This window comes from Lutjanus erythropterus, chromosome 23 (genome assembly GCF_056507025.1).
Source record: "Lutjanus erythropterus isolate fLutEry1 chromosome 23, fLutEry1.hap2, whole genome shotgun sequence".
Classification (NCBI taxonomy): domain Eukaryota; kingdom Metazoa; phylum Chordata; class Actinopteri; order Lutjaniformes; family Lutjanidae; genus Lutjanus; species Lutjanus erythropterus.
This window is the reverse complement of record NC_139339.1, coordinates 28,380,606-28,396,816: the sequence shown is the minus strand read 5'-3', so window position 1 is coordinate 28,396,816 and position 16,211 is coordinate 28,380,606. Positions and strand designations below refer to the sequence as shown.

The 16,211-nt window shown below is 40.2% G+C and overlaps 1 long non-coding RNA gene across 1 annotated transcript; it reads left to right on the top strand.

Annotated features, from left to right (window-relative positions):
* The first annotated feature begins 11,796 nt into the window (after positions 1–11,796).
* Positions 11,797–14,551, top strand: LOC146306341 (uncharacterized). The gene is made up of 4 exons (XR_014769107.1): positions 11,797–12,223; positions 12,369–12,452; positions 12,600–12,684; positions 14,491–14,551. It is a non-coding gene; the product is annotated as an uncharacterized LOC146306341 (long non-coding RNA).
* Positions 14,552–16,211: the final 1,660 nt, after the last annotated feature.

Genomic DNA, 16,211 nt, shown 5'->3' with positions numbered 1-16,211 from the left:
GCATCTCACCAGATCATTCTCTTGAAGTAAAACAAGGTCTGCTCTACTCTCAACACCAAGCTCTTCCAACACCTCCAGCAGGGATGTAAGAGTTTGAGCAGAAAGGCCAGGTAGATGTGTTGAGATTGCTTCCTCTATGTCTTCACGATTCATGTTCTTTAAGACAGGAGAGAGTGACAGACAAATTGATTACAGCAATGTACAGTCTTCAATTAATGGAGCTTTATTTAATATAACAGTGGGGGCCCTAAGAGTGCCACCGCTAAGAGGAACAATTCCCATCTTAGTTTGTTTCCAGTTGCAATACCTCTGTTCATTAATCAAGGGTAAGAGTCATCTCAATAAATTAAAAATAAATATGCCAATTAAGGAGTTTCAACTGTACTATGAAAATAGAAATTAAACCATTTCAATCAAACCATCAAACATTTGTTCCACTCCCATAACTTTTAGACTCTAAACACACTGTGTGTCACGCTGGCTTTGGCTCCAATTGTAAGACAGACATTTTGAACTACAGCTCAACAAAATATACTTTATATTTCTATTTGGATGGCGGCTAAGTGCATTCCAAAAATGTTGAGGTACAAGTCATATTAAATGAACGGCAACTTTGTGGTAAGTTAGGAATATAACAGAATAATGTAGCTTGATACTCCACCAAATGCCTCATTAAATTATACACCATACACCTTTTTCTTCTCGCAACTTAAAGTTATTTTTTACCTCAACAGCCTGCTCCAGTATTGAGGTGTCCTGTCTGCTTTCGTCACCTGCCTGTTTATACTGCCTCTGAAAAAGAATGGTGAAGAGCAATTAGTGACAGGTCAAACACTTTGTAAGCTGGAAGAGGATAGTAGTCAAGCAAATCATCATGCTTGATGCAAACATAATGCTCTTGGGCTTTGCCTAACTCAGAGTAGATTCCCATGTCTCTCAACTTTACATAGGTGTGTTTCTCTGTCACAAAGTGCACACAGTCATGGCAAATAATGACTAGGTTTATTTCCCCAGCATAAAGTTCTTCATCACTGCTCCCAAGCAAAACGAACATTCCTTTTTTGTAAAGAGTGCCTTTAACTGTGACACTGTTACAGGCCATGGCAGACTGTGATTCGAACTCGTAACTGGCAACAGATGACCTGATCTTGTCATTGTAATCATTTTCAAAAAACTCTGTACCCTTCTCTACTTGTATAGGTGCAGGAAAAAGGTTGCCTGCACTCAAATAGGCTTGCAGAAGTTGGTGTCTCTCGGCCAGAGTTTGGCAAATACTTTTGAAGTTTTGTAATTTTCTAGCACATTGCTTGAAAAATGTGTGTTTGCTTTCAAACCTAAGAGTCCACAGGCGAAAGGGTGGGCCAAAGTGTATGATCAGCTCTGGATAGTGGCACAAATAATGGTGCTTAGGCTTCAGGGAATGACCAGGGAAGTGCTTTTTCCTGTGGAATATGTATTCTTCAATGATGACTTTCAGATAGGCTACTTGGCCTGCTGTAATGGCTGGTGCACAGACAAGTTCCACTATCTCCCTCAACTGCAAAATAAGCTGCCAAACCTCATTGTTACAAGGATCCTTGATCCTGTCTCCCACCAAGAGAGGTAGTAGTCTTAGCAGGCACCAGTTTTGAACTGCGTGCCCACTTAATCTCTCACTTCCAGGGAGGACATCTGCTGGTTTGTCAAAGCCATCATTTCCTTGGTATTTGAATTGGTTCTTGCACCGATTTAATTGCAGGTAAGTAAAATGCTTCTCCTTGACTAATTTGCTGATGAACAATGCAAGGTAATAAGAGACAATACCCTCAAACAAGTCATGGCCTAAGCATGGTGGAAGGCCAGGTTGACAGACATGGAAATGAGCCAGCTGGTTAAAAGGAGAGTCACACTTTATGCCACATACTGAGTCAGTGACAGTAGTTGTTAGATGTTGCAAGTGACTTTGGTAGGATTGTTCTGTTCTGGGGGTACCGCACAACAGGGGTTCGTTCAAAAATGTGGCTCTGTCTACCTCACAGTAGCGACAGAAATGATCAGCCCGGCTGAAATTTTCTAAAAAGCCACCAATAGAATGGGATCCCAAGTTATCTCCTGAAATGGCAACCAATGTACCTTTTACAACACTACCGTCGCTTGTCACAATACCTCTCTCCTCCAGGACTTTAAGGTCCTTGATAAGTGGTTCCAAAACTTTGTTCATCCCAAAGTACTTAAAGTCCTGCTCCCTACATAGGAGGACGAGTTGCATTTGATTTAAACTGGATCTGTTGTGAGGCAAAATGTCAGTCAGAGTTGAGTACACAGCCAACACTTTGTGTTTTTTTTTCCCCGAGCCAAGCAGATTGACAACTTCAAATGCATCTTGGTACAGTATCACACCGACTGAGGATGGCTCAGTTTTCAACAGAAGATTACTTTTAACTACCTCTCCATCCCTAACATCCTGGTAGACATTAACTGTGGAGGGTTGAATGCGCGTTGCGGCATGCTGTTCTCGCACAGACTCATTTTTGAACAGGGCACCCAATGTCTCCTGTACAGGTACATATGTAGCAAAACGTTCTTTACCATTTTCATCATTTCCCAAGAATACAGGCACAGGCTCAACATAGTGGAAACTCTTTTTAAAAGCATTCGTCCTCTTAAAATCTGTGCTCACAACTCCTTTGTTATAGATCTTCAGTAGATCCTCTCTGTTAATTTCGTCAATAATGTTGCTTATTGTGGTCTCAGGAATTCCAAGAACCTTCAGTTTTTCACTCAGAATGTTAAACATGTGTGACAGGCCAATTTCATGGGCATTTTGAAAGTCCTCAATGATAGTTTGAATAGTACTTACTGGTAACAATAACTTAGCCTGTAGTTTCAAGTAGAGAAGCGTTAGGTTGTCTAGGAATAGGGCTTCATCCACAGCAAATGGAACTTCTGGTTCATGTTGTTCATCAGAAACGTCTGAACATGAGGGCCCCGGTTCAGGCTCACTCAAAGGCTCTGTAGGAAGAGACTTGTGTAGAACCAAATCAATTAGATCATCTACACGCCTACCTCTATGCTTCCTGAAAATGTGCGAGTCAAAACTGGATGGAACTGTGAAGCTGCAGTCACAGCCTCTGAATGGACATTTGATTTCCAATCCATCTTTTGTGTGTGTCTTCAAATGCTTTATAAGAGAGGTTACAGTATCACACTTGAATGCACAAGACTGAGCCACACACTTTAAGGCTGTGTCCACTTGCTTGCAATGCAATCCTGCTGATTTGTGCTCTCTATATATGTGCCTTTATAGAACAGTAGCTTTGAGATACATCCGTGTGCAGTCAGGCACACCACACTGATAGTGATAATTGGGAGTGTTACTGTGCAGCTTTACGTGCTTAATAAAGTGACTAACGTTATCAGACACATAAATGCACCCACTAAATTTACAGTGGAACATTATTCACCAAAACAAAAAAATTAATAAACTAGAAGAGGAAAATACAGAAATAATAACAACTCGTTATGTGAAGAGGAAAATGGACCCCTGCCGAAGCAAAATCTCTTTAACTGAGTTACAAAAAACCAAAACAATCGATGCAAATCAAACTATAAACTAGAGCATATGCAGCAGGTCAATGATCTAGCTACAATATCAACTTTTTATTCCATCATTTGATGGCTGTAAAAAAAAAAAAAAAAAAAAAGTTGTTTAGGCCTAAAAGACAAACACCCTGGTAACAAGCCGTTGATGGATCAAGAAATGCTTGGAAAAAAGAAAAAAAAGCACGTTATATTAGCCTACGTGCTGCTCTACTGAGAATTTCACATGCAAGATGAAAGAGAAACGTCAGCTAACGTTAGCGTGGGTGTTTTGCACCGTATCAAACCAACTATCTAACTTGCTAATGTTAACGCAGCCACAGCCTCAAATCAAAATGTGGAGCAAAGATTCACTCTACCGTGACACAAAACGTCCCTTTAGCTCACACAAACACTTAATCAAACCAACTAACCGTGTTAATTCTCCGTGTGGTTGCTACTCGCAGCCTTCGGTGAGGTGGGTGTCACTCGGTTTGACTGTGTAGAAATAGAAGCGTCAGAGAATAAAGAGTAATTAATACGACGAACAACACACTCGTTTAAAATGTCAATATAGTGAACGCAAAGGTAGAAAAAGAGGCTAAATTACCTTCTCTTGTTCTCCGGGCCGGTGGCATCAAGTCCATGCACCAACTGTTAATAATATTTGAAAAAATCCGCGGCAGGTCCCACAAGTCAGTGCGGTTCATGTAATTTGCTGTGTTTTTGCGTGGAGAGTCTTAATACAGTATTTTGCGGTGAAATAACACAATAAAATGCTGTGAAATCCCAGTAATAATTAAAACAACAAATAATACAGTAGTTTACTGTGATGGCACTGTTTTTATAGTAAACTTCTAAATTACAGTGTCATACTGTGAACATTAAAGTTAAATCCTGTAAAGTGATAATAATGCAATTTAGTGTGAAATTTTACAATTGACTATTGTGAAATTCTGGTAATTATTTACAGTGTAGATCAAAGCACAGGGTCTGTGACGTCATCACATTCCCTTTGATGACATCACAGCCACCTAACATTCTGATGTGTTCACTTGTGTGTGTGTGTGTGTGTGTGTGTGTGTGTGTGTGTGTGTGTGTGTGTGTGCGTGTGCAGACAAAGTTATTGGGGTGCAGAGCCTGCTTTCAAGTCTGTACCACCTTCCCTTCAAAAGTTATCCCCCGGAAACCAGTCGAGGTATGCACCAAAGTCATCAAGGTTCTGGTTGACCCACTTCCCGACCTTCTAAAGACTCGATGGTGGTACCGTTGGATCCGGAATGTCTGAAAATGGGGGTGCCGAGCTTGGTTTCATGTCTCTACCAGCTTCCCTACAAACATTATTCCACAAAAACCCATCGAGGTATGCACCAGAGTCGTCGAGGTTCTGGTTGACCCACTTCCCGACGTTGTAGGGACTCGATGGTGATACCGTTGGATCCGGAATGTCTGAAAACGGGGGTGCAGAGCTTGGTTTCACGTCTCTAACACCATCCCTTCAAAAGTTATACGCCGAAAACCCATCAAGGTATGCACCAGAGTCCTCAAGGTTCTGGTTGACCCACTTCCTGACCTTGTAGGGACTCGATGGTGGTACCGCTGGATCCACAATGCCTGCAAATGGGGGTGCAGAGCTTGGTTTCAAGTCTCTACCATCTTCCCTTCAAAAGTTATCCCCCGAAAACCTGTCGAGGTATGATAATGACATGGTGGTAGGGTTATACCCTAACAGCAGAGCAAGCTGCTAATCCTAACCATAGTAATTTCCTTGCCTAACCCCAATTGGGGTAGACAGAGGTTGATAATATCCTTACCAAGGGATTTGAATCCTAACCACAACCATTCTGGATCCTAACCACAAGCATTTGGATGATTATGGATTTTAAATTGATGTTAAGTCTGGTGTGAGATTCTTTAAATAATTGATAAATGCTAAAAGAGCAATACAAATAAATAAATAAATAAATAAATACAGGGCAAAATAATGTAGTTGTATCCAAAACGGTTTAATATAAATTTATGTACACAAGGATTTAAAAACAACCAATTCATGAATGTACAGCATGAAATGTAAAATTCATATATGAACAGTAAGAGGTTAAAACATACACAGTTCATATGTTGAATAAAAGATAAATAAGGGACACACAGTTTATGAAATTAAAATGAATTCATGGTAGAAAAGATGTAAAAATCGCGACATTTGACATTTATTTGAAGGACTCTTATTTTGAAGGAGCCTCGGACTACAGCCTGACGCCACATTGTAGTCCTGATTTCACCTGGCCAATTGAGGCCTGACTTCTGGACTCGGCCGCCGCGACAGCTGGTGAGACAGAGGGAAATATACACATTTTTTGCCTGAAGAAGGTCTTTCAAGGCTGAGATGTTGCGCACATTAGCTTTTTAATAAAGCTTATTTTGTCACGGACCATCAAGTGTCTTTTTTGACTGCGAAAAAGCAGCTTTTGCAAGACAATAGGCCTGTTGCTAAAATTAGCACAGCGGAGCTGAGGCAAAAAGAAAATAGTACATGTTGTTCCCAATTCTGTCTGCTAGAGGGTGTCCTAATACCATTTTTTTAGACAGAATTTGAGGAATTACGCTCAAATTCTGTCTAAAAAAATTGGCATTCTAGGCCTCAGGTGGCCAGTGTTTTTATTTAATGATAATAATAATTTGATTCCAGACCAATTAGGTAGGATAAATTGATTTAACACAATTTGTGGCATAAAAATGCACAGTTATTGCCATCCAGTTATGGAAAACAAAATGTATAAAGTGGTTTGATTAATGATAAAATGATTCTTATTGAGGAATACCAAATTGTGGACAGAATTCGAAGATAAGTACAGCATTCTAGACCTCAGGTGGCAAATGTTTTACTTAATAACAATAACAATTTCATTCCTGATCTATGGATTAGAAAGAAGAAAAAAAAAAAACTTGTGTAACACACTTGCTGGTACAAAAAGGAACAGATTCATGAAAAAACGAATTTGAGACTGTTGTCATTAATAATAATAATAATAATAATAATAATAATAATAACGATAATGATATGACGAGCGCTTTAATTAATTAGTTAGCTAGCGCAAAGAGCCATGAATTCAAGCACCTCCGATTATTCATGCAGTTAACCTTGTGCTCTACCATCTGAATGAGACACACAACACGATGTCTGCCACCAACTCTGTGGAAATACTTCAAAAGATACTTACTCTTCAGCTGCACAGTAGCAAGAAGACTCTCTAAGCTCACGAGCGTCCCCTTCCATGAGGCAAGAGTATTGCCTGCCTCACATCGTGCCCTTTTACTGCAGTTCATGATTGATCAGCGAGACTAAACTCGTTACACACATACATTATATATATACATCAGCTAGACTATGGAAGGTCAGGGCGTATGATAAAAGTGTTGAAAACATTTTATTGGCAACATACAGAGAGACAGCAACACGCTCTAATTGCATGGCACGCCAGCACAGTTTGTGAGGGTTTGCGCAATCCAAGGTGAGGCTCAGCTCGCTGGTGCCACACCGCGCAACTCTTCCCTGTATTTGAACGGGAAATGCAAAAATTCAGCGATTCTCTGCCTCCCCTGACCGCACGTCACTGGTGTTTTCCATATTCGATTCAGGCTGTGGGAATATAACAATGGCTACAACTGATTTGTCTGTTTACATCCTATTTAACTCGACCCTAAATTTCTTCAGGGATCCATCCTCTTTTGTAAGAATGAGCAGTTTTTGAAGCAATGTGTTCTGAGCGACCTTCTGACCTTTCCTGAGAGCCCGTGACTTGAGGTGTATTTCGCCGTCAATATTATTATTTTTATTATTACGAACAGTGATTTTGAGGACAGTTTTGCTCTCATTTCTGGTCTGAATGTATTCCTTTCGATATTATTTGGGTTATTACATTGACACCAGGCCTTTTCTCTATATTTCAGATATATCTCTATATTATATGGTGCAAGTGAAAACCTGAGCCGGTGCAAGCTGCGTCCCCCAGCAAGGTGAAAGGACTGCCACAAACCAGGTGAAACAACACAATAGCAGAAGTTATAAAGACATTTTTTCTTTATTCTGTGAACCATATGGCTCCAAAAATCAACTTCTCTGGACTAATTTCATCTTTTGTGACTCTCTTTTAGAAAATAATTATGATATTTTATTTTACTATTGCTTTAGAGGCTTTGCGGAGGCTGTAAACTGACTCTACATCTGCTGCTGAATTGTTTGATGGTTCACTTGATAGGCCATGCAGTGACTCTTTTTGTCCAGCAGATGGAGCCAAGCTATCAGTGACCAGTTATTTGACTCCTCTTTCTCCCTTTCAGCAAACAGCTGCCCTGACACAGTAGGAAGTGCTTTTCTACCCCCTTTTCCTTCTTTTAAAATTTAGGCTTTTTCAATTAGTAATTAGTCTTCATTATTTAATTTTTGGGTTTTTTTTTTTTTTACACATTTATTCTAATTTTTATCAGTAATAATTTCTTTTTCTTTTCTTTTTTTTTTTTTGCATTCATATTTTAGGGATTTATTTGGTTTTTTAAGAGGATAAAGTTTTTTCTTCCATAAACCCAAAAACACTTATGTTTATTATTATTCTTTATTTGTTTATGTTTATTAATGCCTTGATATTTTCATTTAATAAAAATTATTTTAACCTGGATTTATTGCATTGACACCAGGTCATTACATTAAAAAGCCAGTTATTCAGTCTGGCATCAGTTTTCTAAAAGATACTCATATATTCCACATCATTCAAATATTATTACATTATGGCAGCCATTCAGTGTGGCTTCAACCTTTCCACAAAGATTAAAAAATTCCACATACTTCAAACACTCTTAAATTATAAAGGCAGCTATTCAGTTGTACAAAACCCTTCAGAAAACACTTCAATATTTCACTTCATTGTCATTCTCATTTCAAATCCAGTTCGATTGATGCCTCTCAGCCTCTGAGTAATCTCTATTAAATCAACTGGCCCAAGACAGCTTGATCAGTGCTGTGACTGTGCATTCAATTTAGGAGGAAATGCAACGGCCGAAATCATCACAAACCTTTAAACCATTAAATTCTTATATAAATACACTTTAGCAGACATGCCTGTCTGTACAGGCCTGTATGCCTGTCCAAGCATTCAAGCACACATGCGTGCGCACACACAAACTTAAACACACACACACAATGTATGGATTTCTGCATAACAGAATACATATGGTATTCTGAGCTACACCTGTAGCCATTAATCTGTTTGCCATATAAACTACATCATACAAATGGTACTATTAATGTAGCTGTGTAATGTGCATAATGCAATACATTCAAAAAAATAAACCCACACACATTTTAGTGGCATTTTGTAAGTTTTCAGTGTCTAACAGTGGAATTTCTGAGTGACGTCGTCGGACCATTAACCTCTCCCGCGTCTGTTGAGGTGAGTGGCTGTTTGTCTCCGTTCCTGTCTTTTTAATGTAAAAAAAAAAGCAGTTAAATAGTCAGAAATATGTAAACTGACAGTAAATTGGCATGATAATCAATAAATACGAACAGGAAATGAAGCCTCGGTCGATAGGCGGTCAGGGGGAGGGGCGGGAGAGGGAGGTGCGTCGAAATCCGGCGGTTTAAAAACCCCTACACATGATCAACGGTAAAAACGCTTTGCGCTGGCTGTCCCATATTTTCCTATGGAGAGAGCGGTGGCGCCCGGCCTAATGGATCTGCCGCTCACCACCGCGCCCAAAGTTCAAATTACTTTGACCTCGTTTGCCGCTGACCTTTCAAAGCGCAACCAATGAAATTACAGCTGAATGTGACGTAGCCAAAAGCGACACATACAAACAGAGGAGGGAGAGAAAATGGAAGGAAAACCCATTCTCTGTGTTTCCGAGTTCCCCAAACTGTATAACTCATTAAAATCATACCACGATCTCGGCAGGAAGAGTATTGCTTGGTGAAATGTCAGTAGTCAGATCGGGCTACCAGGCTTGTGATTAGGCAGTTTACGAGCTACCGTTAAGCTAAATACAATGCTAACGTTAGTTTAGCTGTTTGTGTACGTTCGCTAGTCTATTCCAGGCAGACACAGTGACAGGATCAGTGCTTCGTAGCTATATAAACTGTCCTTTAGCTCAGCAACAGTAAATCCTATCATGTTGTTACACAGAGCTGTGGTTAGTTTTCGCAGAAGGTGAGTCTGCTTTTTCCTCCTCGTCCTTTTTCTTTCCGGAGTGACAAGTAGCGTTTGGTGTTGCCTAGCAACAGTGAATAGCTCGCACTTGTTGATGATGTATACCTGAGCTCCTCCGCGTCCGCTCGGCGCCTCTGTTAGCTGCATTAACATATCTGCAGTAACAAGCGCCTGTCTCCCCACATTCCTCTGTGTGTATGAATGTAGCCCTAGCTTCAGTAAACACAGAGCACAGGTGAGAGAGAGGAGAGACAGTGTGACAATAAATAAATAAAGCAAAGGGCATCTTGAGGGAAAGACTGAATCTTATATTCAGGATACTTAAGCATTAAGTCAGCTAAGGTATATATAGGCTAATTGTCTTTCTGGTGTAACCAGTCACATATGTGCCTATGTTTAATTAATTATGTCTCATGTGAAGATGTTTTTATTTGACAATTATTAGCTGATAGCTTTATTACGTGAAGATTGTTGGTTATGTGTGAACGTTTGCTTAATGTAGTGTGTGTAGAAGTGCCTAGAATTTGAATATTTATTATGAATGTACTTTCTTGCAAACCTATGGATAAAAACAGTCATAACTGGTGCTGCTTAGTTTGAGCAGACATACACACAGACAAAGTGAGATACATAAGATGAGACTAATATATTGTTTCCTCTTCTAGGCAAAGAGAAGTACATTTGGAGGCTGTGCTTGATTGGTGAGTGAAGTAAAATCTGAACTGAAAGTGACAACAGAGTACATTATTTGACTGTGCTTAGCTCCCTTAAATGGGACAGAAGAACAATATGGCTGACATTAAAAATGGTAGCAGGCAGCCATGTATATTAGACTTAGAGCCAGACATTCAGTTAAACCAATCACAATCAGCTTTGAAAATTTCTGCCCAGCAACTGTGGCTGGACATGTATCCACTGTGTAGGCAAAACATGCATTTGATATAAATCTGCCTCTCGAACTACTGCCTCTGAGTGACAGACCCCAAGTCCCACAGCCAAACCAAACACATGTTGAGCAAGAAGAGAAGACTGTGAACACAGCCATGTAAATTTTATTCTTGTGGTGCCAAATATGTGGCCACACCAACGATTTAAAGAATTGGGGTCATCTGCTTTTCTCAAGAAGGTCTTAATCTGAGTTAATATGGGAGTGAATGGGGCAGTTGGTTGGAAAACTTGTCCTTTTTGACCTTGCTGAGCCAAAACTATAAGTCCTTTTGTTTCTGTGGTCACATGTTGCTACCGGCACAGCTTTTCCTACAATCTGATGTGCAATTTGTGTATTTTGAGAGAACACTGAAGTCTGAAACTGAGAAGGGATGTAAGTGAGAGAAGAACAAAATGGCTGACAATAAAAATGGCAATAGGCAGTGATGGATATTAGCCTTAGAGCTAGATATTCAATGGCTGCTATGGCCAGCAGCTATGAGTGAACATGCATCCAATGTGTAAGCAAGACACACAGACACGCACACACTCACCCATACACATACAAACATGCACAATAGTGCATGCACGCACACACACGTGCACGGACACACGTGCACACACACACACACACACACACACACACACACGACTTCAATGATACATTTAGTGCTATTATTACTGCTGGCAGTATGGTGGAAATACTAGTTGGCAGTGAGCATAAGGCACACTCAAAGTTTTGTGCAAAATTTTCTGGCTATAGTTAGTGATGCCTATGTGAATTGTACATCAGGCACACTGAATGACACTTACACTACAGCAATTACAGTGAACATGATGCTGAAGCATCCCTTTAAGAAATTTAATTCTTTTACAGTAATAAGTTCATCCCACTGTAAATGTTTCTTTTATGTCAGTCTGCTTTCTTGAAGTTGCATAAGTTAGTCTAATGCCATGTTTAGGTCGGGAGGCTTAAACTGCATTTTCTCACAAAACATGTTGATATACTATTTGTTGGTAAACAAAAAAGCCAAGTGCCTTTTAATACAATTAATACAACAATTTTAATAGCTTTTAAAGGGATCATTCAGCTTATTTGAAGTGTGGTTATGTGAGGACCTTATCTATAGTCAGTGTATCAACTACAGTGAATTTGAGTCAGCACACCACCAATTGGGACAAGCAGAGAGGAGCACCATTAGGGAAGCTAAGCTGCGTACTACTGTGGACAAGGTCAGTAACAAAACATATTTTAGCCACCTGAACAAGGTCCACCTAGAAAATAATTATTTTCCATTGTAAATGACCCACTGGTAATCCAGAGTTTTACTTATGTCAAGATTAACTAACTCAGATTTTTCACTAAACCTAGAATACAACCCTGGTCTTAGCACAGTGCAGGAGGAGATGGAGTCCAGCAACCCGCCACTGCTGTCCTCACTGCTAACCTAAAGCATCCATGTACCTGGGAGTGGGAGTCGGCACACCAAGAGGCCACTGCTTCACCATTATTTGACCTGGAGCACGACCTGGACCTGGTGGGTAACTAACTAACTGATCTATAAACATGAAATAATTAACATACATAATTTACAACATCTTTTTTTTTATTATTTTCATTTGCATTTTGAGGTAAACATGTAAATGAGTGTTGATCTGTGTTTGTGCACTTGTTCTTAACAGGAAACAAACATGTTCCAGAGATGGAGAGACAAAACTCACAGGAACACACCACTACTATCTGCTCTATAAATCGACCTGTGCCAGGTAAATAAGAACAGCCTCCTCCCATGCATGATATGTGTCTCTTTTTTATGGTGTATTAGTGGTATATAAGCATGTAATGTACACTGTCTGTATTGTGCTTTTTTTATATGCATCAATGGTGTAACATTTTTCTCTTCCTCTCACAAGGCTCTGACAAGATGTGAAGTTGGACACACGTCAATGAAGCAACAAGCAACATCAGCAGTCATCTTGAGCTGGAGTCAAACATGCTGTAAGTCAACTTAACAGTTCATAGATTGTGCATACCATTAGTATGACCAATAGTTATGATGTGAAAACATTTAAAGGTTCAGTCACTGCTCCTTCTGTTTTGCTCTGACACTCAAGTGTTAAACAGAGATTTCTGTGATGTACATGAGCAAAACCACAGTCTGTTATGGTATATGCCAACTGTCATATCCTTTTTTTATGTTGCAAGGAGGACTCCAGCAACATTTGACCGTTCTTTGCACAGCTAAGCCACACTGAGAGGCTACGACGAATACACCTGACCTTCACCTGTCATAAACACTGTAGTGTTACACCATGACTCTGAAAACTGCTGATTTCCAGACATGGCGCTAAAGTTTCCTCTCCTGTCCTTCTTCTATTTTAATTGGCGCAACTATTCTAGTCTTTCTGGCGCTGGTTTAGCTGATCAGGAAACGCACAGACCAATTGCAGAGAGCTGCGTGTGGAGGAGACTGTTGTTAATGACAGAGTTTATTACAACAGAAACTAACGTGATGGTTAATGACATCGACACCAACCAGATGCACTTATAAAATTAAACAACTGTATAAGGAGGCCTATACGTAAAACAGGAGAGTGTGTGTTTCTCTGTGAGAAACTTTCAGACCTTCTCACAGCAGAGTGAACAGGTGAGGGAGGAGAGGAGGGCACATTGATCACTAATCAATCACTGATACCGTCGTCCTCTCGGACTGATTAAAAAATAAAACAAAATTGGTGACAAACCAAACCTGGGTGTCCACACAAATAAAGTCTTTCTGTGAAACACTGCAGAGTTTAACATCGTGCTTTTTACAGACAGTCTGCTGTCATTAGTTTGACAGAGAGACAGAGAGGGTCGTGTCTAGAAGGGAACCCTAGACCCAAGGTGACGACCCGTGGCTGCTCAACCATTTAACTTTTATTTTTAACGGAGCCTCAGGAAAGGGCCATCCAATTGGAGATTTAATCTCACTGCAGGTCACAAATGTGGTGTATGCTATAGTGGGAAAATTATATGCTGAACTGGTTCCTCATAGTTACTTCTCATGTATTGTCAGGCACTAACTGGTTACTTGTCCTTGAACACACAGCTGTTCTCCCTTTAGAACAACAACTTCTGATAACACAATCACATCCTGACAATAAGCACTTCAGGTCCATCCTGACCCAACCTCCTTCATCTCTAAGACAGATTTACATTCTTGACTCATTATCAGTTCCTTTTACACTTTCTGTGTGACTGTGTACTGATCCTTTGCAAAGCTCTATTGAAACACCACATCAAACACCAGACAATCTTGGTCATGGTGTCTGTCTTCATTTTCAGATTTTCCACCACAATTTGGTGTCAGAAGTGGGATTGCTTGTCTGAGGGTTTCTGGACTCGTGGTCAACGGTGGTAGTGCACACCCTGAGGAGATATTCCCTTCAGCCTCAACCTCCCCACAAAGACGAGTGAGAAGGAGGGCCTGAGACCAAAACCAGACTCACTCAGCGCTGCAATTCAACAATTCTGATTGGTGAGAATCTGAAAATTGATTTAATTGACTTTTAGAAAAGTAGAAAAGGGGGGGAAAATCAGCTGACTGAATGTAATTTTCTGAGCACAGAAAGTTTCAGTATAAGACAGTTGAACAAACTGAGGAATTGCATGAGAAAGGAAAAAAAAGATACTGTTGCCCTTCTTATGTTCGGTAAGTTCACAGCAGATTGGAGAGCATTTAGTTTATGGAAGGAAAAGCACAAAGGAGGGACAGAAAAATACAGGCGGGGACAGACAAAATCTCATCTGTGTGTCTCTCAGTGTGTCAAAAATGCAGGATTCTGACCTTGACTGTGTGCCGCTGCCGAGGAGACACCGTAACGGACCACAGCCAGGGGCACCACCATCATAAAATACTGACCTCCCCTCATCTACTGGCCTCCCTCCATCTCCTGTTCCCCTCATCTAATCTGATACATCTGATCTACAGCAACTTCTGCACTGTAACAAATTGCTGTAAGAAAACAGCCAAATTCTGACAGTAACATACTGTTTTCCATTAAAACAGTACTATACTGTAGAAAACAATGCATTCTGGGTAATATTTATATACTGTTAATATACTGTTAATAACGTTGCATTCTGAGAGTGATCTAGAATTCACGTTAGAGGCCACACAAATACAGAACACTACTGTATTTCTGTAGGAGGCAGGCAGAACAGTCGAAGCCAACGGACTTTCTTTTTGAGGATCATCCATTTGAATGCTGCACTGTATTAAGCAAATCACACGGTAAGTTCAAATATATTTTATCTGTCTGGTGATATTTACTTGTACTATCAGGTGAGGACTGGCTAGCCATTTGGACTTTTCTGGCGAAGCATAGAACTCAAGGAAGGCAAAATCGCGATTTGAAATGTTGCAATTAGTTAGCTAGCTGCGAAGGTTGCAACATTAAGCGCATGTCACCCAAGGCAAACTCATGACGTGCAGGAGCGCATATCGGTGACAGACAGCGACACGTGTTGGAGCTAACGCTAGTAGCTGAATTCTGTCACGGAGCGGGCAGTGAGTAAGTACCACGGAGCCGAAAGCGGTTGCAATTTTTCAAAACTCGACGCAGGCAGCACTCGCTCCTGTCAACACGGCGAAGGCAACAAACAGAAAATACAGTTTATCTAGACTAGCTAAAAGATAATGAGTGCACCCATCAACGTCCTCCGCAGCAGCAGCTGTAGGTAACGGTAGCATGTCTGCTGCCAGCACATAAACCGTGTAAATTAATCCCTACTAAATGTACGGCGAAGCTTCAACTGAGTCGTTGACAACTTCATCGACATCTTCATGTGATTAATTAGATCGCTGGATAAGAGGTTATTGGAGATAATCGGGCTTTTTACCGTGATAACTGACTTGGTTAGCTTAGCAAGTTTACTAGTGTTAACAAACACTCAGTCCGTGGCTGAAACTCCTGCCAACATGATATTTTAACACGTGTAGGGTTTATTAGTACGTGTGAAACCTTAGTGTAAAATCACTAGGCTACTCGTGAATTGCAGATTAATAATGGGGAACTATTCCAGTATGCAAGTACAGTTGTGGTAACAACAACATAAGAGTACGAATATCACGTTTTTCCAACCTTACATCAACAGAGTTTGCCCTGATGTCTGGCAGCACTGTGGAAACGGTTTGAGAGAGAGATTTGGATTTGGATTTTGGATTTTATTTTATGTTGTGTAAAATGCTCTCAATAAATAACAAGTATTCCAAAGGAATGTCAATGTTGAAATGGGTTGGAGAAAAAAAATGGTGTTATGCCACAACAACAGATTTGTGTTCACATTAAACTGCTGTATGGTCTGTGGTACTCCACTTTTGAGTCCGGTCTAACCACAGCAGTTCAAACTTTAAGTCTTTGATCAAAAACTTGACAGCCTTGAACTGAAGCTTGATTTAACAAAATTAAATCACACACCAAATCACAATATTAGTCAGAAAAATTGCAATTAGATATTTTCTCCAAATTGCCCAGCCCTAA